This window comes from Colobus angolensis, unplaced genomic scaffold (assembly GCF_000951035.1).
Source record: "Colobus angolensis palliatus isolate OR3802 unplaced genomic scaffold, Cang.pa_1.0 Scaffold69, whole genome shotgun sequence".
In the NCBI taxonomy this organism is placed as follows: domain Eukaryota; kingdom Metazoa; phylum Chordata; class Mammalia; order Primates; family Cercopithecidae; genus Colobus; species Colobus angolensis.
The window spans coordinates 9,931,613-9,942,265 of NW_012120598.1; positions in this window are offsets into that span (position 1 = coordinate 9,931,613).

The following is a 10,653-nucleotide window of genomic DNA, read 5'->3' on the forward strand; positions in this document are numbered from 1 at the left end:
GTTCAGGGTTTTCACACCACCTGTCAGTCAGCCCAAAAGTCACTCCTATTGATTTTATATTGCTATGGTAGCACTCTTACTGTTGTATTAACTTCTGTATGAGTCCTGCAATTACAACAGTCTGAAAATATCAGCATTTTACAATAACACTTATGTCTCACTCATGGTACAATAAGGATGACAAGTTGGCAGCTGTGCCACTTAGCTCTGTTCCCCCGTCTCTTCTCATTCTTGGACTGAATGAAGCAGCCCCTATCTGGAACATGGTATTCTGTCCTGGAAAAATACAGAACTAAGAGAAGGGCTGAGTCAGACCATGCAGTAATCTTTAAAAGTCTGTTCTGACATAAATATCACATTCACTCACATTCCATTGATCAAAGCACACTGCATGATAAAAAGCTAAAAACCACTGAGATAAGTGCATAATTTCTTCCCACAGAATGTCTGAAAAAGTTGTGTGATAGTGAGTGGGAATGTATAAGTCTACTATGAGAGACTACTATGGTGCAATAATCTATTCAATCACTATTTCCTTCAACGTTATATCTCCTTATGTTTTAAATTTTGCCTTCTTTTTTACTTCAAACTGTTGTTCCAGGTTAGTAAATATTGGCTTCCCAAATAGATTGTGACTACTTTGATGCTAACTCAGTATCTTCTACAACTTTTAGTATATTTCAGAGACTACAACACATCTATTTTCCATGAGGATTTATCAGTTGTATTCCAGTCATGTTGGTGGATGAACTCAATCCCTGAAGGATTTCTGCTTACACATGGAGGGCCAGTTGTTTCTCAAATATTCTGATTCATAAAATATTAGAATTACTATGTTCTTATCAGTTCCACAAGGATAGAGGTGAAATAAAAGTTAACTGATTTTTTTAGAAGCCTATATATATTTTTGTTAAAAAAATTCCAACTGAAAATAGACTGTTTTTGTTTAATAACATAGAAACTATGTTTAGTAAAGTCTTGGAAAATACAAATAGTGAGAAAAATACATTAAGAAAATTCATGGAAAGACAACATAAAATATTTTATACCAAAACGTTTTTGCCCACAATGTCAACTATTTGCATTCCTATTACAAGAGAATATTTGTTTAGAACTACACAAAAGCTTTTTTTCAATGATATAACCATATGGATTTGTCGTACCTGACTTTTTATTGGTATACTTTAGCTTATGCATTCAAGTGATAAATTGTTATTATGCAAAGAGCTTTGTATAGGAAATATTTTGGTCATATATGGATAAAAATGGAGTCCTTAGTTTAATAATTTAATTATCTAAAAATGAGCTACGTAGCAAAAAATGTAAATAATAAAAGAGTTTGTTAAACATAAAATTAGAAGTATAACAAAATAATATGTACCACTTAGGAGATTTAGGCTAAAGTGACCTACCTGAGGATACAAGAGAAAGTATTACACGAAGAAATCGGCGTTGGAGCAATAGTGAGGTACACCTGAACAAGGGAGGGGAAGCAGTTCTTATCCCTGATGCACGTGGCCCCTGCTGCTGTGTCCTGTCCTTCCCCTATTGGCTAGGGTTAGACGGCACAGGCTAAACTAATTCTGACTGGCTAATTTAAAGAGAGTGAGGGGATGAGTGCTTTGGCGGGGGAAAAAATGGTTATACAGGGTGGAGAATGAGTCAGGGTGGAGCAGGCAGCTGGTAACCGGAATGAGTTGTGGTGGAGCAGGTGATGGGAATGACTCAGGATGGAGTAGGTAATCGAAAACGGTTGCTTTAGAGGAAGTTTAAAAGTAGAAGGCAAAAAATTGCACATACTGACATACTGTTTCTTTGAAGAGAAATTTAGAATTCATATTTAACACTGCAACCTCCACCTCCCTGGTTGCAAGTGATTCTCCTGCCTCAGCCTCCGGAGTAGCTGGGACTACAGGCACCGCGCCACAAAGCCAGGCGAATTGTTTGTATTTTTAGTAGAAACGGGGTTTCACCATGTCAGCCAGGATGGTCTCAATCTCCAACCCCGCCATCCGCCCGCGTCGGTCTCATTAAGTGCTGGGATTACAGACGTCAGCCACCGGGCCTAGGCCCCAACCCTGTCTTTTCTGTGGCATTTTTCTTCTTTTTTCGGGACAGACAGGCGAACAGTGGCTCCTTGCCCCGCTCCCCTTCCAAGGGCCCCAGGCAGCAAGCTGGCCAGCATTCCCCACCGCTTACCCATGGTGTCTTCCCCTCTCCTGGCGCAGGGATCCAGCTCAGTCCAAGCCCCAGAGAAGAAACAGCAATGAAAGGTTTCTCACCCTGGTGGAGAAATCATTTGCATAAGAATAGAGGTTCTTCCCCCAGGCATCTTTCCAGCACTGCGTTTAAGCTGTCTTGTTTTTGTTTTTCTCTTTTCTCCACTAGGTCAGGAGTTAACTTTTATGTGAGAGGCTCCACACTCCCTTTTAGAAGATGTTTTACTAGGTCAGGAGCCCATCACCGTTTATATTCTCTGTAAAGTTTTAATTATGAAAAAGGATTTGAGTTTGGTCTCAAGCTGTAGTCAGTTGATGTGCTTTGCATGTCTTTCTGTATGGTTCTGTCAGAAGGAGGGGTACCTTTGGATGGAATGCCAGCATAGGACTCCATTGGCCCATTGTTCAAGCCAGTCCTGCAAACTGCTCAAGGCGCTGTTTGCTTAAGGGTAAACTTTGCTGTAGGTCTCCATTTTGTTTTGTGTCCTTGGAAGCATGACCCAGTAAGGAGGCTGCAGTGCTTTCTTTTCGCCTCCGCCATTTTGCAATGGCGGCCCAGGTTCAATCCTGGCTTAGAGAATGAGTCTTTTCTGGTTTGATATCTATGTGAACTTTACCATGTGTTGATTCTCTTCCCCTCCACGAGCCACCTTGAATTTTCCATTATATGAGCAGTTGGGAGGTTACTTTTGGTAAAGTTTAAAAGCCAGAAGTACTGGCCGCTTGGCATGGCTGAAGTCAGGTAATAAGGGATTTAAAAGGATTTTCTTAAAGAGTGCTCAGCTTAATTAAAAGTGGATATCCAAATATTAGGTATACTTAAAAGGCCTTTATGTTTTTCTCTTCTTAGATCTTGCTTTGCTGGAAAAAGGTTTTTTCTCAGTCACTGGAAAATTCTATCCCTTAACACATGCACAGTAAGGGAAACAAATCAATGTGAATGCCTCAGAATAGGGGCCCACCTGCACACTGGGAGAATGGGTTGGAGCCACCAGGAGTTTGTGCCTTATACAGAGGGGAGGAGCCCGGCCTCTCCTGCTCCTCTGTGGTGGCCCGTTATCCATTTTGCCTTGCCACTGTTAATGCACACATGAGAGGCCCTAAGGTAATTTCTCATGGACTCTTTGGGAAAAGCAGAAAAGATGCCACAGATTCCATTTTTGGAGAGACCTCTGTTTTCCTCATGGAGCCCCCAGAAATTAGAGGCAGATGGATCCCTCTCAAAATCTGTTTTTGTCTTCCAGCTATACCTGTTTCTTAGGCAATAGAAACCACATGCTTCCTTAGCCTTGCTGTTATAGGGCTCAACCCAGAGGCCAATAGTCCAATTAGCAGACTGGCAAATAAAAAATCTTATAGCTACTGGATCTTCTTCTGCCTGTCTCTGTAGTTACGTAAGTGTTGTGTGCATAGTGTGTATTTTAAAAAGCTCTAATTAATTGACTTGAAGGATAAGTGCTTGGATCTAATATTATTGAAAGGAATGATAAAAGCTATGGTACCTTTTAGTTAATATGACTTTAGTCTTTCAGAACTAAAAATAGCCTTAAAGATTATTGATAAAATGCAGATGTCATCAAAATATGAATTTTTGCCTAGGGTTAAGGTTTGTTTTGAATTAGATAAGATAAAGCTAAAAGTTCAAACAAGTTTTAGAAGGTTTGTAAAAGTTAATATTGAACAAGAAATTCTGTGTGCAAAATATTGACTGAATTCAAAAGGGTATTATATGGCATTTCTGTAAATTGAGAATTGAAATAAAAGCACAAAAAGGTTCTCTTAAGGCACTAATCTGCTCTTTAGCAAAATTTGTAATGGGTTATAAAAGGTTTTTGCTTTTTTAAAATTTCCCAGTCAACATTTTGGCAAAATAAATAACTTATGATACTCTGGAATTCTATCTCATAACCTCAAGTGTTTTAAGCCTCTAATATTTAAGGATCTTCCTAAAATCAAACTTCAGTTTCAAAAATTGTCTTTCCTGACCCCTAACTTTTGGTTGCTACAGAGGGCCCATGGAGCATCTAGAAGATAGGTAAACAGGATTATTTGACACTTTTAGGTACATGGAATTGCCAAAATGATGTTTAATCTTCTTCAGGTTATATTTTAGGGAATAATATTAATATGTGTTCAAAATTGTATGGGATTTCTAAAATTCTAAGGTCTGAATATATGCTATCAACCACAATTAAGGTTGTTAGGTTAAGTTATTATAAACCACAGAGATAATCAAATTTCTTTGTCAATCATGTTTCTGACTGTAACTATTGTAGACATTTTGTTATTCACAGAAAATTGTTTTATTTTTATTCTCTTTAAAAGATGGTTTATAATCAGCTATAGAAGTTTGACACGTGCTCTCAAATGCAGGTTTCTGATAACTTTGGAGATTGTGACATTGGAATAAAGGAAAAACGTACAGGACTCATGAAGAGTTGAAATGTTCATGAATATCAAGCAAAGCAAGAGTTAACTAAACAGACTAATATAAAACGAAAGTAATCTTTTTGACACTTGCTTGGAACATTGCTGATCCTTGTTTTCTTTTTCAGAGTCAAGGAAATTTATTTTGAGCTATGTACAGCATTTAATGATTGAGCAAGGTATACTCCTGTGAACAAAATTTGGAGCATGTTTGTCTCTCTTTCTGCCTGGCTTCTTCAGAATTTGGAAACTAGTTGTAAGTATTCCTAACTTATGGCAATATAGTTGTTTGCATCAGTACAATAAGAATCCATTTGCTTTTACAACAGGATGCAATTGGAGAAACTGATTGTGTTACCAAGGCTTTAGCTGTAAGGATATGCTTCCCTTTGAGGAACCAAGCTCAACTTGCAGAGCTGATAAAACCCCCTTGGAAAAACTGGCCTCATACCTTGTCTACGCAGTCTCCATACGGGGTTCCTAACTTGTGGTGAATAAAGCACGTCACTTTCTAACAGGTCCAGGAACTCCATGTTCTTGGGACCTCAAGAAGAGTGGAGTTTACCCAATTTACAGGTATTTGAGAGTAAAATCCCATGGGTGGGTTCAGCTTCGGGAAGTCCTATCTGAGATTCCGTGTGGAACAGTGTTCCATCAAAGCCAATTTAAAAAGCCTATGTAGAAATAATTATTCTTGCTGCACTGTATGCAAATAATCAGACCAAGTATAAGTACAGTTTATTTTGCAAACAGCTCAGTTCTATCATGATTTGTTTTTAACAAAGATGAGGACTGGAGAAAGAAATTATGTTTCAAAGCTTATCATACATTTGTCATGAAATTCTAGACTCATTAGCTGTTTTTAAGTTTTTGCCTACATTTTAGACTAACCCTGCTAATTCCTGTGAGCCAACCAGTGATCTCTGGCTGCAGTTCACAGGAACAAAAGGGATAGGTATTGTAAAAATTTGGATTAATAGTTTAATTCTAAGCAATTATTGTGCAAATCCAGTCAGGTAATGGGAATAAATAAGGTGCCCATCACCCAGAGATTTCCTTTTTAGGAAAGTAAGACCAAGGGAACTAACCGAAGCCAAGCCCCATGCACCCAAATCTTAGCAAGCCTAACTATAGCCACCAGTTACCTGGGCATATCACAAGACATCCTTTTCTCTCCCTTGTTAGAGGATGACTCAATTCCACAGCCTCACCTCAGCATTTGGCTTATGTTAAGGAGTCCATGCAACACCCTGAGACACATTTTTGTCTCAAACTCAATTCCTAGCTTCAGATCAACCCTAGGAAAAAAACCTGGATCTGAGGGATCCAGAGGCAGATGATAACAAGTTAAAAGGTATAGCATAGGTGAGTATGACTAATTCCTGCCAATTGAGCCAAGCTTCCTGTTTCATGGATGAAGTTCATGCCAGTATCTGTGGCATAAATAAGGTCTAGGGAACTCGAAGGCTATTGACAGCAGAGGAGATAGGTATACATGGGTAAGAGCAGATATTCCTATCTCCTAAGCTCCTCTGTTAACATAGATGAAAGCTGATTTGACACCCACGGGTGAAACCCTTGTCACAGTTGCTGGGACTCAGAGATATAAGGACAGAAGAAAGAAAGAAGGGTGCCTCACTTTCTCTCTCTCACATACCTCAGATATTCACTAGGAAGATAAGGCAACCTGAGATGCCTCATTCCCCTCTTTCTACATGAGTAGCCATCCATCTTCAGTCTGTACCACTTTCAAATGCATCCTGAACCCCTGGGACTCCTTTGGAAAAAAAAAAATCTTTTTTACTTTCTCCTCCTCAGTTCTCTCTTCACAGATAAGTAATTTTGTCTCCGTACCATGGGACACTCACCTCAGATGCATCTTCCAAACTGGGAAAAGTTAATTTCCCAAACATTAAACTGGTTGACTTAGGATTGGGCTCAGGGAAAGGGGACCCAGGGCCTGACCTGCTGGCAAAAAGGGTAAAAGTGTTTTCTAATTGGTTGGGCTCTTGGACTTCCTCTCTCTGTGCAAACTGGTAAAAGTCCTCAAGATTTTCAAGCAGTCTTTACCCTGATCTTGTTTAATTTTATTTATTTATTTATTTGAGATGGAGTCTCACTCTGTCACCCAGGCTGGAGTGCAGTGGTGCGATCTCAGCTCACTGCAACTGCCTCCTTCCAGGTTTCAGCAATTCTCCTGCCTCAACCTCCCGAGTAGCTGGGATTACAGGTGCGTGCCACCCATGACTGGCTAATTTTTGTATTTTTTCTAGTAGAGACAGGGTTTCCCTATGTTGGCCAGGGTGTTCTTGAGCTCCTGACCTCAAATGATCTGCCTGCCGTGGACGCCCAAAGTGTCAGGATTACAGGCGTGAGCCACTGCACCCCCTTGTGTTATTTTGATACATGAGTTTTAATAACCCAGTTTGTCTCTTCTTGCCCTCAGGCCATAAAACTCCAAAGAGTCATGCAACCAGAGCCTCAGCCAATGGCCTCTTTTGCTAGGGACCCTAGCATAGGCCTCTGAGGCAGCTCTGACTGCTGTTTTCCCAAAACAGTGTTCCTTTTCAGCAGGAAGCAGTTAAGATCAGTCTTCATCTTTATCCTTATTCTAACAGAAGTTAGATGTACTTCTTTAGATGGGGGAATGATAGAGGTAGGAGGCACATAAGATAACCTGCATAGGGTCTTGCCTAAACATGCCCATGGTGAAAAAATCTGTCCCTTAACATATGCACAGCAAGTGAGATAAATCAGTATGGAATGGCTGAGACTAAGGACCCACCTGTGCACTGGGAGAATGGGGTGGAGCCACAGGAATTTGTGCCTTATGCAGTGGGGAGGAGCCTGGCATCTTCTGCTCATGTGTGGTGGCCTGGTATTCACTCTGTGAGGTGGGGGTCTGTTGGCAGGACCCCCTCTTTTTTTCTGAGAGCTTTCTTTTAATAAATTATGTTCTCCTCACCTTTTGATTGTCTGTGGGCCTAATTTTTCCTGGTCATGAGACAAAATCTCAGATATTAGCTGAACAAAGGAGCAAAAATTCCTGCATCAGATTGATTCTGTACATTATAATAAATTTGAATTGATAGTATATAAAGAATAAGGTGGGATATTGAAGAGATAAGTTTAGAACGCACAGGTAGGTACAACTCATGATTGGTTTGCAATATCATGTTGTAGAACTCAAAATCAACTATGTAAGATACAGGGATAAATATAGCTTTTACTGTTCAAAATGACATTACTGTTAGCAATGACATGGTTTTAGGGTTTATATTAATCATTGATAGTTTTTTATTAGTTCAATTAGAGTAAAGGTACTTACTAGTAATTTCATTAAAAAATGACAGTATTTAAGAATCTAAGAAACTTTAAGGTATTTAATAATCTGGTATGTGAGAATTGGAGGATTTTTTAAAGTAAGAAATATACATTAGTGACCTCTATATGATCAAAGGTTAAACAGGTTCAAGAAGCTCCAAACTGAAGCAGAGGTGTTTAAAAATTTCCAAATAGCTCTTCAATTCATGAACTTGTCCCCCAAACCTTACAGATATGCCATCAGTTTTGCGGCAAAAGTTTTCTCTTATTTCAAACAGTTACACTTGAATCTAAAATGCATATACAGGAGAGAAGCTTTATAATTCATTCACACATATTCTAAACAATTTTCCCCATCTAAATCAGGGAATCACTTTTGAAATTGTGATTGAATTACCACCAAATGACTCAGCAGTTCTTGTGAGTGTGATTTTATTGAGTTGATGGCATTTCAGCCATGGAAAATTAGTACAATATCAACCTACTCACATGTTAATCAAGTCTAATGCTGACGACATCCAATCTCTTAAAAAATCAACAATGGAATTTTTTCTCAGCAGTTTTAAGTTTAATGGATTTATATGTCTTGTTTGAGAAGAAATAAATTGCATTTTTGTTAGCCACAAGTGAGCATATTTAGTTAACTAAGTAAATAAAATCTTCATGATCATCTTCAAATTCTCCCCAAAATCTGTTTTAAAGAGTATAAATATCAAAATGTTTATTTCTTTTTAATTTTTTTCACAGCTAGCAGTGAATCTGATTTACAAACATACAGCACAAATTTCTATAATAAAGCACACAGAAGGTGCCTAGTACACTTACTTTTTTGATATGAACCTTATTTTCTTGTACATTTCAGATGTCCCACCTGAGCTATTTATAAATGTTTTTTACTTTAAGGTGGTTAAGACCTTCTCTTATTAGATAAACAAGCTAATCAGGCAAACACACACTTATTAAAAATAGAAATCAGGTGAAATACACTGGTCATGCAGATTAAATTTGCCCATCTGGTAAATAACATCATTTTTTGTCTTGTAAGTATAAGAGGGGCTGCCTGGTGATTCCACATTGCCAACAAAAATCTCACTGTGGGTTGATTTTTAGAGGCAAATGGAAAGTGACTTGAAAATGTCCGTTATTTATAAAGCCAGAATAATTGTCATTTAGTTTTTTGTTCTTTTACCATTAAGTTTTAGAAATGATTTATTGAGATTCATTTCTGGATATTAATAAAACATATCCATTTTTATATTATTTGTAGGGACTGTGTCAAACTATTGATTTTAAGATGCGACAACACTTTTATTCTAAGGCCACCATACAATGTTCATCTTTTAAAAGTTTCTTAATTCAAAACCTTTTATTTTATAGTAGACTTTTTAATTGATCATGTGAAATATACAATAGATATGCTTACTGTATAAGCATCTAATAATTGAAATTTAGAGGAAGAGTCAGATTAATTTAATCAGTAGAGAGTTTTTAAAATGTAAATATAGGGAAAATGAGGCTTTTCAATTATAGGAAAATAAAGAAAGTTATGTGATAAATGATTAAAAATTTTTATTTCCTCAAGTTTCCATTTACTGGTTTAGAAACCAATTGCATCAGTATCTTCTTTAATAGCTTTTAATTCTAATCCTTTAGTTGAATAGATCTATTTTTTAAGATAATTACCTACTCAACCTTTCTGCTAGATAAAATATAAAGGCAAAAACCTCATCTCTGTAACAAATCTTTAGCAATGAAATCATATACATGATTCCAGTAATTTCTCTAGTCTAACATCTAATTATGTACATACCCATTACTTATTTCACAGAAGTGAATGTCAAGCTAATTGGGACTTTTATTAGACTCTTCATCCACATAGAAAATAAACTCTGGTAAGATTTGCTAGTAAACTGGAGTGCTATCTTACATGGAAGGTTGAATGCACCTCAAGATTTTATTGTTTGAATTTGTTGGTACCATAGTGTAATCCTATAACTCCGTACACCCTTTTGACTTCTTCAACACTTGTGATGGTGAAGGCGATGAAGATTAGATGGAACCAATACATTCTCTGTGTTTCCAGCAAAAGCCTCCTTCTTCTTCCCACAATGTCGCCATGACAATCAGCCTTAGAAAGCATGGAAAAAATCTTATTATGTCCTTTGTTTTAGCCTATCGGGTATCATAAAACTCCATGAAATTCTGTTAAGCTTCATTTCCTTGAAACACACATCTATATGTGTCTTTAAATTGCTTAACCTGACCGCATTGACATTCACCCCACATTCTGAAATTCTTCTGTTGTATTTTTTAAATCGCATGATTTGCTATTAAATAGCGGAATGCTTTTAGCCAAAAAATCTCCCCTCATCTTTCCCTCACCTTTTTGTTCCAGTGATACTTGACTTTCACCTGAGATCATGGTTTTCTCCTAAAGTTTTTGAAAAACTAAACCTGAAAGTGAACAATTACTTTTTTTGCTCTTCATTTCTTCAAATTTATTATTCCACCTGTCTGATCCCTCAACTTCCCCACTCTCCTCCCCATCACTGCTTTCAAACATTTCTCATCAGATTTGACTACCCATCTCTCTCCTTCTTTTTTGCTCTTGTTTATAAATTTCTGGTCATCTGTCCTTTCTTTCTTTCTTTTTTTCTTTTCTTTCTTTCTTTTTTTTTTTTTT